This window comes from Pan troglodytes, chromosome 20, assembly GCF_028858775.2.
Source record: "Pan troglodytes isolate AG18354 chromosome 20, NHGRI_mPanTro3-v2.0_pri, whole genome shotgun sequence".
Classification (NCBI taxonomy): Eukaryota; Metazoa; Chordata; class Mammalia; order Primates; family Hominidae; genus Pan; species Pan troglodytes.
Genome location: NC_072418.2, coordinates 52,330,932 through 52,345,445, shown reverse-complemented (window position 1 = coordinate 52,345,445; position 14,514 = coordinate 52,330,932). Strand labels below are relative to the sequence as shown.

At 48.1% G+C, this 14,514-nt stretch overlaps 2 protein-coding genes across 37 annotated transcripts in view; one reads left to right on the top strand and one right to left on the bottom strand.

Annotated features, from left to right (window-relative positions):
* KASH5 (KASH domain containing 5) overlaps positions 1 to 2,558 on the bottom strand; it is a 28,468-nt gene extending 25,910 nt beyond the window's left edge. For 3 of the 35 annotated variants that reach the window (XM_063800259.1, XM_063800263.1, XM_016934079.4), the window contains exon 1: positions 2,385 to 2,534. The gene's annotated coding sequence lies outside the window, so the exon portion shown is untranslated. 35 annotated transcript variants of the gene reach the window in all.
* An 8-nt stretch (positions 2,559 to 2,566) lies between these two features.
* The window catches only part of TEAD2 (TEA domain transcription factor 2), a 47,202-nt gene continuing 35,254 nt past the window's right edge, over positions 2,567 to 14,514 (top strand). For both annotated transcript variants that reach the window (XM_063802070.1, XM_016936525.4), the window contains exons 1-2: positions 2,567 to 3,356; positions 7,420 to 7,517. The gene's annotated coding sequence lies outside the window, so the exon portion shown is untranslated. The remainder of the gene's footprint in view (positions 3,357 to 7,419; positions 7,518 to 14,514) is intronic.

The following is a 14,514-nucleotide window of genomic DNA, read 5'->3' as shown; positions in this document are numbered from 1 at the left end:
GCCCCACCTGTGCCCCAGGACCTCTGGGTCCTCACAACCTGTTTGTCACCCCCACTGTGACCTGAGCAGCTCCGCTCTGACCTGTTTTATGGATTGGAGGTGTGGGCTGGAGAACGAGGTGGCTGACATCAAAGGGGCTAGTGGGTGGGTGGAGGAGGTCACTGCCTCCCTTTCTTCACATGGCTTGTCACCGGTCCAGGCTGCCTGGTCCTCTTCCCTGGCCTTTGTCCCAGCCTCCTATCCCCAGGCTTGTCCTCCAGTCTGTCCCCACAGGGCCCCAGAGCTGACCTGCCCCTCCCCTGCTAAGTACCCTTCCATGGCTCCCTGAATCCTGGGGATGGGTGAGACCCTGGCCCTGACGCCAAGGCCCTGCATGGCTGACCGCCCACCTCAGCACCCCAAATCGCACATGATGCTCCAGCCACTCTGAGCTGCGGACCGCTCCCATGCCCAGGTCTCTGCCTGGGACGCCCTCCTGCATCCTGCTTCGGCTTCACGTGGCCTCTTCCGGGAAGCGAGGGGCGGTGTCTGGCTCCCACACAGCCCTGGGCAGCTGCCATTCTTGCCACATCAGCCTGGATTTGGCCGGCTGGCTTCTCATGGGAGTTTGATCCTGACTTGCCCCTGCTCCCGATCCTCCCATGGCTCCCTAATGCCCCCGGACTAAGTTCCAGTCCCTCAGGCTAGAGTGGCATTGAGTAGTCTCTGAAGCTCCTGCCTCTTCCTGTCCCTTTTCTCTCCGTCGGGCAACCCCTAGGTCTCTCCTCATCATGGCCCCAAACCTGCTGCTCCCCTGGGTTCCAACTCAGGATGTACATGGTCCCCCAAGCCCAGGCCACCTCCTCATCCCTGCCAGCCCCACTTGCAGCTGCTCTGGGCAGTCCCTGCAGCAGTGACAGGAGTTTGGGGGGCCCCATCCTGCCTCCATTCCACCCAGGCCGACCCAACACCTTAGTGGCCGCACTCTGGGGGCTAGAGAGAGACCTGGGCGCTGCTATCATCACAGCAGGCACGGGCGCCCCTTGGGGCCACCAGTCAAGCCTGGGCTCGCCTGTCCTCACCCAGCTCCCCCAGTGCCTGCTCTCCCCAAGCCACGTGAGCCCGCTGCCACCGTTCTGGAAACACGGGTCTTTGAAGAGAGGCCCTTCCAGGGTCTGGAACACCCTGCAGGGTGCAAAGGGGGTCGATGGCCTTGGCTGGGCCCTGGCGCACGGAGTGGGTTCGGGATGGAGTCCTGAGGGACCCCGGGGGTGTTGGTTGATCTCGGGGGTCTGACGGGACTGAGACGGGGACACTGAAGCAGGATGGGGCCCTGGCAGGAGCTCTGGGTGGTGTGGGCCTTGGCGGGCTTTCAAGGGCTCTGACAGGATTTTGGGGGGGTCTCTGACTGGATTTCTGGGGAATGTCTGGCTGGATTTTGGGGATTTTGATATCTGTGGGGGTCTCTGACTGGATTTCAGGGGTCTCTGGCTGGATTTCGGGGGTCTGATTGGATTTCTGGGGGTTCTCTGACTGGATTTTGGGGGTCTTGATTTATTCGGGGTCTCTGGATTTTGGGGGTCTTGATTTCTGCGGGGGTCTCTGACTGGATTTCTGGGGGTCTCTGACTGGATTTTGGGAGTCTTGATTTCTGTAGGGGTCTGACTGGATTTCTGGGGGTCTCTGGCTGGATTTGGAGGGTCTTGATTTCTGCGGGGGTCTCTGAGTGCATTTCGGGGTCTCCGTTTCTGGGGTGTCTTTGATGGACTTCTGTGCTCTCTGACGGAATCTGAGGTCCGACTGGGTTTGGGAGGGGACCTGCCAGGATTTCTGGGGATCTCTGACACGAGTCTAGGTGGCTCTGCTGATCTGGGGAGAGTAATAGGATTTTGGGGAAAGTTTCTGGCAGGCTCTGAGGGAGAAGTCTGACATAATTTCTAGACGATTCTGACAGGATTTCGGGGGTCAACTATAAGATTTCCTGGTGGACTCCTTTCAGTATATCTGAGGGGATGTGGTCAGGATTTTTTTTTTTTTTTTGAGACGGAGTCTCACTCTTGTCACCCAGGCTGGAGTGCAGTGGCGCGATCTCAGCTCACTGCAACCTCTGCCTTCCAGGTTCAAGCAGTTCTCCTGCCCCAGCCTCCTGAGTAGCTGGGATTATAGGCGCGCGCCACTACGCCTGGCTAATTTTTTGTATTTTTAGTAGAGACGGGGTTTCACTTCCCCGGGATGGTCTCTATCTTCTGACCTCGTGATCCGCCCGCCTCGGCCTCCCAAGTGGTCAGGATCTGGGGGGCCCTGACGCAGGGGTATCTCTCCCACAATATGGGGGGGCTTCGCTAGGATTTCGGTAGGGGCTGGGAAGGGCCATTCTGGGAACCTCGCCGCGCGGCAGGGCGCACCTGGAGCCACGTCCTAGTCTCAGGACACAACGGACATCCACGAACGACAAACGGCAGTTGAGTTGGGGGAGGTGCGCGTGAGCTTTTCCCGCCAGAAAAAGCAAAAGGAGGCGAGGGGTCGCGAGTGCGCGTGCGCAGCGTCTGAGCCCCGCCCCTCCCCGCCAGGACTCCTCTTAAGACGCAGGTGCAAAGCGGCGGCCGATGCGTGTCACGCATGCTCGCTGGCGGAGCGGGCTGTGGCCACAGAGTTTGTCTGGTGGTGGAAGGAGGGGTGGCTGCGCCCGCCATGCTGGGGCTCGTGTTCTTCTCTTCCGCTTCAGGCTTTGGTGAAATGGGCTGAGGAAGGGGGAATTGAACTGAGAGACTCCTTGTCCGTCCCCCATTTCTTTCTTTCTTTTTTTTTTTTGAGATGGAGTCTCGCTCTGTCGCCCAGGCTGGAGTGCAGTGGGACAATTTTAGCTCACTGCAACCTCCGCCTCCCGGGTTCAAGCAGTTCTCCTGCCTCAGCCTCCCGAGTAGTTGGGATTACATGCGCCCGCCACCACACCTGGCTAATTTTTTGTATTTTTAGTAGAGACGGGGTTTCACCACGTTGGCCAGGCCGGTACCGAACTCCCAACCTCAGGCGATCCACCCGCCTCGGCCTCCCAAAGTGCTGGGATTACAGGCGTGAGACACAGCGCCTGGCCTGTCCTTTTTATGTATTGCCATATTTTCTTTTCTTTTCTTTTCTGTGAGATCCCTGTTGAGTTTTGTTAACAAGGCTATGCTGATATAATGTGTGGAGAAGTGTTCTCTCTTTTTCTATTCTTTGAAAGTGCTAGTGTAGGATTGATGTTACTTATTTTTTATGTGTTTGGAAGAAGTCACCAGCCATCTGGACCTAGAGTTTTCTTTGTGGAAAGACTTTAAATTACAAATTCTATTTCTTTTATAAAAATACAACTATTCAGATGTTCTATTTTATTTCTGGTAAGTTGTGGTTTTGGTAAGTTGTGGTTTTCAAGGAATTTTTCCATTTTATCTAAAATTTCAAATAATTTGCATAAAGTTCATAATATTGTCTTTTTTTGGAGGGGGAGAAACACGGTCTTATATTAGGCTGGTCTCGAACTCCTGGCCTCAAATGATCCTCTTACCTTGGCCTCCCAAAGTGCTGGGGTTACTGGCATGAGCCACCGTGCCCAATCTTTTTAATATCTGTAAGATCTGTGGTGACGGATATTAATAATTTGTGCCATCTCTCTTTTCCCCTCTCCCTTCCCCTCTGCTCCTCTCCTCCCCTTCCCCCACTCCCCTCCCCTCATCTCCCCTCCCCCTTACCTTCCCCTCCCCTCCCCCCTCCCTTCCCTTCTGCTCCTGTCCTCCCCTTCCCCCACTCCCCTCCCCTCATCTCCCCTCCCCCGTACCTTCCCCTCCCCCTCTCTTCCCCTCTGCTCCTCTCCTCCCCCCACTTTCCTCCCCTCATCTCCCCTCCCACCTTCCTTCCCCTCCCTTTATCTCCCCTCCCCCTTCCCCTCCCTTCCCCTCCGCGTCCACTGCCTCCCCTCCTCCCTCCCCTTCCTCCCCTCCCCTCCCCTCCCCTCCCCTCCCCTCCCCCCTCCTCTCTTTCTGAGACAGGTTCTCACCCAGGATAGAGTGCAGTAATGTGACCCTAGCTCACTGCAGCCTCCACCTCCTGGGCTCAAGTAATCCTCCCACCTCAGCCTCCTGAGTAGGTGGGACTACAGCTATGTGCCCTCAAGCCCCTGATCTGCTGTTCTTTTTCCAGCTTTTTCCCCCCAACTTCTTGAGGTGAATGCTTAGGTCACTGATATTTTTAGGTTATTAAGCCATTGATTTTTTTTTTGAGACGGAGTTTCACTGTCACCCAGGCTGGAGTGCAGTGGTGCGGTCTTGGCTCACTGCAACCTCTGCCTCCCGAGTTCAAGCGATTCTCCTGCCTCAACCTACTGAGTAGCTGGGATTACAGGCGTGCCCCGCCATGCCTGGCTAATTTTTTGTATTTTTAGTAGAGTCGGGGTTTCACCATGTTGGCCAGACTGGTCTTGAACTCCTGACCTCAGGTGAGCCGCCTGCCTTGGCCTCCTAAAGTGCTGGGATTAGAGGCGTGAGCCACCGTGCTGATGCCAGGTCATGTGCCCAGCCAGGTCATTTGATTTTTAAAGATCTCTTCTAATACATGCGTTTAGAGCCATCATTTGCCTTCTAAAAACTTCTGTAGCTACACTTGACACATTTGTTATGCCACATTTCTATTATTATTATTATTTTTTGAGACAGAGTCTCGATCTGTCACCCAGGCTGGAGTGCAATGGCATGATCTTGGCTCGCTGCAATCTCTGCCTCCTGGGTTCAAATGATTCTCCTGCCTCAGCCTCCCGAGTAGCTGGGATTACAGGCATGCACCACCACACCTGGCTAATTTTTGTATCTTTAGTAGAGATGGGGGTTTCTCCATGTTGGCTAGGCTGGTCTCGAACTCCCGACCTCAAGTGATCTGCCTGCCTCAGCCTCCCAGAGTGCTGGGATTATCGGCATGAGCCACCATGCCTGGCCACGTTTCCATTATTATCAATTCAAAATATTTTCTAATTTGACCTGAGTGATAATTTTTAGAGATATATTGCTTACTTTCCAAATATTTTATGACTTCCCTGCTATCTTTTTATTATTTATTTATTTTTGAGATGGAGTCTCGCTTTGTCGCCAGGTTGGGTGCGGTGGCGTGATCTGGACTCACTACAACCTCTGCCTCCTGGATTCAAGTGATTCTCCTGCCTCAGCCTCCTGAGTAGCTGGGAGTACAGGCACGCGCCACCACAGCCAACTTTTTTTTTTTTTTTTTTTTTTGTATTTTTAGTAGAGACGGGGTTTCACCATGTTGGCCAGGATGATCTCGATCTCTTGACCTTGTGATTCCTCTGCCTCAGCCTCCCAAAGTGCTGAGATTACAGGCGTGAGCCACTGCGCCCGGCCCCCTGCTATCTTTTTATTATTGCTTCCTACTTAATTCACTGTGGTCAGAAAACATACAAACATACTCTATATGATTTCATTTCTTTGACATTTGTTGAGATTTGCTTTATAGTCCACGATTTCATCTATTTTAGCAAATGCTTCATGTGTATTTGAAAAGAGTAGCTGGGCGTGGTGGCTCATACCTGTAATCCCAGCACTTTGGAAGGCCAAGTTGGGTGGATCACCTGAGGTCAGGAGTTCAAGACCAGCCTGGCCAACATGGTGAAAGCCCGTTTATACTAAAAGTACAAAATTAGCCAGATGTGGTGGCATGTGCCTGTAATCCCAGCTACTCAGGAGGCTGAGGCAGGAGAATTGCTTGAACCCAGGAGGTGGAGGCTGCAGTGAGCTGAGATCGCGCCACTGCACTACAGCCTGGGCAAGACAGAGCGAGACTCCATCTCAAAAAAAAAAAGAAAAAAAAAAAAGGCCAGGCATGGTGGCTCATGCCTGTAATCCCAGCACTTTGGGAGGGTGAGGCAGGCGGATCACCTGAGGTTGGGAGTTCGAGACCATCTTGGCCAACATGGTGAAACCCCATCTCTACTAAAAATAAAAAAAAATTAGTCAGGCATGGTGGTACACGCCTGTCTTCCCAGCTACTCAGGAGGCTGAGGCAGGAGGATTGCTTGAACCTGGGAGGCAGAGGTTGCAATGAGCCGAGATTGTGCCACTGGACTCCAGCATGGGCAACAAGAGTGAAACTCTGTTTCAAAAAAAAAAAAAAAGAAAAAAAAAAGAAAAGAACAGAGTGTGTATCCTGCAGGTCAGCTATGTCAAGTCAAGTTTGTCAATCATGCTGTTCAAATCTTTAATATCTTCACTGTTTGCTTCTTGTACTGAATGACTGTGGATTTTTCCATCTCTCCTTTCAGTTCTGTCATTTTTGCTTTATATATGTTGAAGCTGTATTATTAAATGCATACAGATTTAGAATGGTTATATCCTCCTGGTGACTTGACCCCTTTATTACCTTGAAATGTCATTTTTTACTTCTAGCAATGCTTTTTGCCTTAATGGCTACTTTGATGTAGAGATTTCTCCAGCTTTCTTTGGTTAGTGTTTATATAGGGTATCTTTTTCATCCTGTAACTTTCCATCTTTTTGTGTGCTTATATTTAAGGCATGTCTCTTGTAACAGCATATAGTTGGGTTTTGTTTTATGCTGACTGCTGATTTTTGACTTTACCAAAACTCTTAGTGAAGTGTAATATTTATATAGAACAGTCCATAGATCATAAGTGATAAGCTTTATGAATTTTCAGAAATTGAACACATCTGTGTTATCTAAACCGAGATCAAGATACAACATACTACCTGCCTCCAAGATTCTTCCTCATGGCTCCTTCCAGTCCCTACTCTCCTAGGGGTAACTTTTACCCTAATTTCTTTTCTTTTTCTTTTTCTTTTTTTTTTTTTTTTTTGAGACAAAGTCTCCTTCTGTGGCCCAGGCTGGAGTGCAATGGTGCAATCTTGTCTTACTGCAAACTCTGCCTCCTGGGTTCAAGTGATTCTCGTGCCTCAGCCTCCGAGTAGCTGGGATTACAGGCATGTGCCACCGTATCTGGCTAATTTTTGTATTTTTAGTAGAGATGAGGTTTCACCATGTTGGCCAGGCTGCTCTTGAACTCCTGACCTCAGGTGATCTGCCCACCTCAGCCTCCCAAAGTGCTGGGATTACACGCATGAGCCACTGTGCCCGGCCTACCCCAATTTCTAATGGCATAGATAAGCTTTATTTGTTTTTTTATTCAGAATAAATAAAACCATACAGAAACATTTTTGTTTCTGGTTCTTTTGTTAAATGTCATATAAGATTCAACCATGTTGCATGTAGTTGTAGATCAGAAAATCTGTGCCTTTTATTTGGAGTATTTAGTGTCAGTTACTTAAAAATATCTTTATACAGTATTAAAAAAATCTCAAACATACATAAAGTAAACATAATGAACCCGTATATACCTAACACATAGCTTTAGCAATTATCAACGTTCTGCCTTTTTTTTGGAAACAGGGTCTCACTCTGTTATGCAGGCTGGAGTACAGTGGCACATTCTTGACTGACTGCAACCTCCACCTCCCAGGCTCAAGCGATCCTCCCACCTTGGATCTGTGAGTTGATGTCTTTCATCAGTTTTTTAAAATTCTTGCCCAGGAGTTCTTTAGTATTGCTTCCTCCTCATTGTCTTTTTCCTCTCTTCTAGGACTCTAGTATGTATGTATTAGACCTTTTACCCATGACCTATATGTCTCATATGTTTTTAATGTATTTTCTACCCTATTTCTGTGTAATTTAATCTAGATATTTTCTATTGATCTGTTTTCCAGTGTGTCTAACCTGATGTGGGACTAATCTACTGAATTTTTATTTTAATTAATTTATTTTTCAGCTCTAGAATTTATATTGGATTCTCCCTCCTCCTTAGATTCCAGTTCTCTGATGAAATTATCCATCTTTTCATCTATTTTTGGGGAGCATATTAATTATAGTTATTTGAAAGCCTGTATCTGAGAACTGTAATACCTGGATCACCTTTGGGTACATACTTCTAGTGTATGTTTTTTCTCTTGGTTTTCTGTCATTTGGTCTTGTTTCCTGGCAAGACTGGTAATTTTTAAATTAAAATATAAAAACTGGATGGTATTATCTTCCCTTGGAAAGAATTTAATTTCTTTGGCTGGGCGCGATGGCTCATGCCTGTAATCCCAGCACTTTGGGAGGCCGAGACGGGTGGATTACAAGGTCAGGAGTTCAAGACCAGCCTTGCTAATATGGTGAAACCCCATCTCCCGTGTTCAAATGACTCTTATGCCTCAGTCTCCCGAGTAGCTGGGATTACAGGTGCCTGCCACCATGCCCAACTAATTTTTGTATTTTTAGTAGAGACAGGGTTTCACCATATTGGCCAGACTGGTCTTGAACTCCTGACCTCAGGTGATCCATCTGCCTCAGCCTCCCAAAGTGTTGGGATTACAGGTGTGAACCATCATGCCCAGCTTGTATTCAGCTTTTATAGTTTTTGGTGGGGAGTTAGTCAGCTACTAGCTACTCCATCACAGTGACAAGCAAAAGTCCGGATAATCTTTTTGATCAGTAAATACATATATGTTACTTCTTTAATTGTAACACTTAGCTCACTTCCCATTTTAAATAGAATAACATAAAAACTCCTCACTACGCTCCAAAGACCCTGCATGGTCTGCTCTCCTGTACCCTACGTCTACTTTTGTGATCTTATCCCCTATTTATCTCCATCAATAACTGCTCTGTCCACCTTGGCCTCCTTGTTTTTGATCAAGCCAAGCCATTTCCAACCTCAGGACCTTTGCACTTGCTATTCCCTCAGCCTGAAAGTCTCTTTCTCCAGATTTACCATGGACAGGATTTGCTCCATTACCCCAGTTCAGTCTCTGTGTATATATCAGAGTGCCTCCCTCTGTGTATATATCAGAGAGACTACCCTATCTAAGATGAGCTCGGTCCCCTCGGAGTTTCCTTTCTGCCTCATATTGCTTTATTCTTCACAGCATTTGCCATTGCTTGATACATATTTATTGTTTCTCTCCCCCACCAAATCCCATGATGCTGGGGCATTGTTTATTCACTGCTTAATCCCCACTGCTTAGAATATTGTTGGGGGTCTGGGCACATTGGTTCATGCCTGTAATCCCAGGACTTTGGGAAGCTGAGGCAGGCAGATCGCTTGAGCCCAGGAGCTCAAGACCAGCCTGGGTAACATGGAGAAACCACCTTTCTACAAAAAAAATTTATAAAAATTAACCGGGCATGGTGGCATATGCTTGTGGTCCCAGCTACTCAGGAGGCTGAGGTGGGAGGATCACCTGAGCCCAGGAGGCAGAGGTTGCAGTGAGCTGAGATCACACCACTACACTCCAGCCTGGGTGACAAAGTGAGACTCCATCGCCTGCCCCTGCCCCCCCAAAAAAACCCAAAGTCTTATGAATTAACACTTTTTTTCCAGTCAAAAAATCAGGATAATATCAGGGAATACCAGACCTGGTAACTGAGTAGATGTTGGGGGTCTCACCCCGGTGTGTGAAGCCACTGGGAGGAAGATGCTGAAATAGTCTGAGATGTAGTGGTTGTGGGTGGGTCCATGGATTTTCTTGGGGGAAGCGAGGCCCAGGAGATAGTGGTCCATCCCCATCCTCTACTGCTTTCTTCCTCTCTAATTGAGCTAATGCCCAGTTAAGTCTTCAAAGATCTTGAGCACTGAGAGGCTTTCAGGCCCCTCCTCCTCTATAACATAATAATGTAAAGTGGAGACCAGCTGCTAGTAAAGCACTAAATGCAAGAGGTAAAACTATAAAGTTAATAAAAGAAAATGTAGGAAAGTATTAATGACTTCTTTTAGGGATCCCAAAAGGATGAATCATAAGTCAAAAAAATTAATTTGATTACATCAGTATTAAGGGTTTCTATTCATCAAGGATCCCAAGGGCCAAGATCATGAGAGATGAGATGATGGACGAGCGGAAGATATTTGCATTGTCTAAAATTGACCAGGGGCTGGGCGTGGTGGCTCATGCCTGTAATCCCAGCACTTTGGGAGGCCAAGGCAGGCAGATCACCTGAGGTCAGGAGTTTGAGACCGGCCCGGCCAAGAGATTTTGTATTTTTGTACTAAAAATACAAAAATTAGCCAGATGTGGTGGAGCATGCCTATAATCCCAACTACTTGGGATGCTGAGGCAGGAGAATAGCTTGAATCTGGGAGGTGGAGGTTGTGGTGAGCTGAGATCGCACCACTACACTCCAGCCTGGGCGACAGAGTGAGACTCCATCTCAAAAAAAATAAATAAATAAAATAAAAAAATAAAATTGACAAGGGATTAAAAGGTAGGTGATTGAAGGAACTCCTACAAATCAAAAAGAAAAAGATAACAACCCAACAGAAAAAAATGACCAAGAATTTACAGAAAAGCAGGCAATTTACAGAAGGGGAAATCCAAAAAACTAACAAATATGTGATAAGGAGCTCAAAAGATCAGTAACCAGAAACATTCCAATTAAAGCAACAGGAAACTACCCTTTTTAGATTGGCAGACTGCAACAGGCTGAATAATGCTTTATCCTTTAGGGTTTGCTCAGAGAAGCAGATCCATTGTGACTTATACAGTTCATCCTTGAACAATCCCACGTAGCTGGGATTACAGGCATGCACCACCACGCCCAGCTAACTTTTGTATTTTTAGTGGAGATGGGGTTTCACTATGTTGGTCAGGCTGGTCTCAAAGTCCTGACCTCAGGTGGTCCTCCCGCCTCAGCCTCTAAAAGTGCTGGGGTTACAGGCATGGGCCACCGTGCCCGGCGATTTTATTTTTTGTAACCCTCTCCTAACTTCCTCTGATTTCCTTAATAACATTTTCTTTTCTCTAGCTCACTTTATTGTTTGAATATAGTATATAATACATATAACACAGCCAGGCATGGTGGCTCACGCCTGTAAACCCAGAACTTTGGGAGGCCAAGGTGGGCTGATCGCTTGAGCCTAGGAATTGGAGACACCCCTGGGTAACATGGTGAAACCCTCATCTCTACTAAAAATACAAAAATTAGCCAGGTGTGGTTGTGAGAGCCTTACCTGTGGTCCTGCCTACCTGGGAGGCTGAGGAGGGGGGATCGCTTGAACCAGGGGGGTCGAGCCTGGAGTGAGCTATGATTGTGCCACTGCACTCCACCCTGGGTGACAGGGCAATATCCTGTATAAAAAAAAAAAATCCCCAAAAACATATATCATAAAATATATGTGTTCATCTACTGTTTATGTAAAGCTTCTGGTCAATAGCATGCTATTAGTCATTAAGTTTTTGGGGAGTCAAAATTGATCTTCAGATTTTTTACCTCACAGGGGGTTAGTCCCCTAAACCCTGAGTTGTTCAGGGTAAACTGTTTAATAGAATTATTAATTAACTAATTGTTTTAACAGCTTTATTGAGTTATCATCCACACACCACATAATTTACCCATTTAAAGTGTATAATTCAGTGGTTTTCAGTGTACTCACAGAGTTCTACAATCATCACAATTAATTTTGGAACATTTTCATCACTCCAAAACAAAGCCCTACATCTCTTAGCCATTATCCCTAACTCAACCTTCCTTTCCGTGAAGCCCCACATAACCATGAATCTGCTTTCTGTCTCTGTAGATTTGCCTTGTTAAATAAATTTTACAGGAAGCCATTGGTTTGGACCGAGCTCCTGCACTAGGCCCAAGAGACCAGTGGAGTCACTCATGTTACAGTTCCATGTCAGCAAGCTGAAACTAAGTTATATGACCTCTGAGAATTTAGGGGAGACAGGAGAGAGAGATAATAGCCACATCTTCTAGCTAGCATGATGAGGAAGTCCCCTCTGTTTTTACCTTTACAAGTAAAGTAACTTTGTTTGTTTGTTTTTTTGTTTGTTTTTAGAGACGGAGTCTTGCTCTGTCGCCCAGGCTGGAGTGCAGTGGTGTGATCTCGGCTCACTGCAACCTTTGCTTCCTGGGTTCAAGCAATTCTTCTGCCTCAGCCTCCCGAGTAGCTGGGATTACAGGCACCCACCGCCATGCCCGGCTAATTTTTTATATTTTTAGTAGAGACGTGATTTCACTGTGTTGGCCAGGCTAGTCTCGAACACCTGACCTCAGGTGATCCACTCGCGTCAGCCTTCTGAAGTGCTGGGGTACAGGCGTGAGCCACCACACCTGGCCACAAGTAAAGTAACTTTGAAATGACCAATTGAGGCCAGGCATGGTGGTTCATGCCTGTAATCCCAGCACTTTGGGAGGCCGAGGTGGGCGGATCACGAGATCAGGAGATGGAGACCATCCTGGCTAACATGGTGACACCTTGTCTCTACTAAAAATACAAAAAATTAGCCGGGCATGGTGGCAGGCACCTGTAGTCCCAGCGACTCAGGAGGCTGAGGCAGGAGAATCACTTGAACCCGGGAGGCAAAGATTGCAGTGAGCCGAGATGGCGCCACTGCACTCCAACCTGGGCGACGGAGCGAGACTCCCATCTCAAAGAAAAAAAAAAAAGAAAGGAGGTATTCAAAATGAATCTGAAAGGATAGTTTGATGACAGATAATAATTGTTCTGTAATAAAAAATTAAAAAAAAAAAAAAGAAATGTAATCCCTGGCCGGGCACAGTAGCTCACGCCTGTAATCCCAGCACTTTGGGAGGCTGAGGTGGGTGCATCACTTGAGGTCAGGAGTTTGAGACCAGCCTGGCCAACATGATGAAACCCTGTTTCTACTAAAAATACAAAAATTAGCTGGGTGCGGTGGCTCACGCCTGTAATCCCAGAACTTTGGGAGGCTGAGGTAGGCGGATCACTTGAGGTCAGTAGTTCAAGACCACCTGGCCAACATGGTGAAACCCAGTCTCTACTAAAAATACAAAAATTAGCTGGGTGTGGCAGCAGGAGCCTTTAATCCCAGCTACTCGGGAGGCTGAGGCAGGAGAATCGCTTGAACCCGGGAGGTAGAGATTGCAGTGAGCCGAGATCGTAAACAACCCTTCTCTGCTCGGCTCATGGGAATACTCATTTTACTTTATAGAATGAGGTACTGCCCTATTCTAGAATTGCAAATAAAAGCCAATGTGGGCCAGGTGCAGTGGCTCACGCCTGTCATCCCAGCATTTTGGGAGGCCGAGGTGGGTGGATCACGAGGTTAGGAGTTCAAGACCAGCCTGGCCAATATGGTGAAACCCTGTCTCTACTAAAAAATACAAAAATTAGCCAGGCATGACAGCGCGTGCATGTAGTCCCAGCTACTTGGGAGGCTGAGACAGGAGAATCTCTTGAACTTGGAAGGTGGAGATCACGCCACTGCACTCCATCCATCCTGGGCGACATTGTGTGAGACTCTGTCTCAAAAACAAAAAAAACAAAAAGACGCAATGTGAGGATACAGTGAGAAAGCAGCCATCCTCAAGCCAAGGAGAGAGGCCTTAGAAGCAGCCAAACTTGGCCGGGCGTGGTGGCTCATGCCTGTAATCCCAGCACTTTGAGAGGCTGAGGTGGGCAGATCACCCGAGGTTGGGAGTTTGAAACTAGCCTGGCCAAAATGGTAAAACCCCATCTCTATTAAAAATACAAAAATTAGCTGGGCGTGGTGGTGAGCACCTGTAGTCCCAGCTACTTGGGAGGCTGAGGCATGAGAATCACTTGAACTTGGGTGGTGGCAGATCATGCCACTGCACTCCAGCCTGGACGACAGAGCGAGACAGTCTCAAAAAAAAAAAAAAAAAAAGTTGACTTGTATTCATTGTACTCACTGTTGGGTTCCTGAGTGTGTGAGTCTATGGGGTGATCCAGCGCTCAGCTTGGGCTTCAAGGGAGAGAGTACATGCCGTGTCCGGGTCCTAGATGGGACTCAGCACTGGGGAGGATCAGATCAGCTTTCTCCTTGATGGGTCATGACGGAGGATTCTCAGAGGGGACAGGAAATGCTCTGAGGAAGGACAAAGTGGACAGACCACCACAGGCAAGCTCTGTGAGCTTCCAAGTTTGGACGTGGCATCAGGCCTGGAAGTGAGGGAGTTTGAGGTGGTGAGCAGGGAGGGTCAGATAGAGGGACAAAGAGAGAGAAATAGCAAGTTGGAGATGGAGTCTCTCCGTCAGGGGGGAGTCAGAGAATGAGAAGATGAAGACAAGGATAGGTGGGTGTGGACACCACAGAGTCGAGGCTGGAGATGACATGGGAAGGACCTGAGTGGGGCTGGATAGTGGTCCCCCAAAGATGGTCACCCCATAATTCCTGAAAACTGTAAATATGTTGTCCTGGTAGGTCCAGTCCAATCACATGAGCCCTTCAAAGCAGAGGACTGTCTCTGCCAGAAGAGGAAGGCATACCAGAGATGGGACACAAGGGGAAGTCAGAGTCCCGCCATGATACTGGGCTGTGGCTCTGGGATGTCAGGTCCACCTGCAGTAACTGGAGAGAGGCCTCTTGGAGCTAAGCGTGGAAGCATGGGTGGCCCCCAGCTGACAGCCAGTGAGAACGTGGGGACCTCAGTCCCACAAGCCCAGCAACTCGATTCTGCTTAAAATCTGAATGAGCTTGAAAGCAGCTTCTTCCCAGAGCCTCCCAA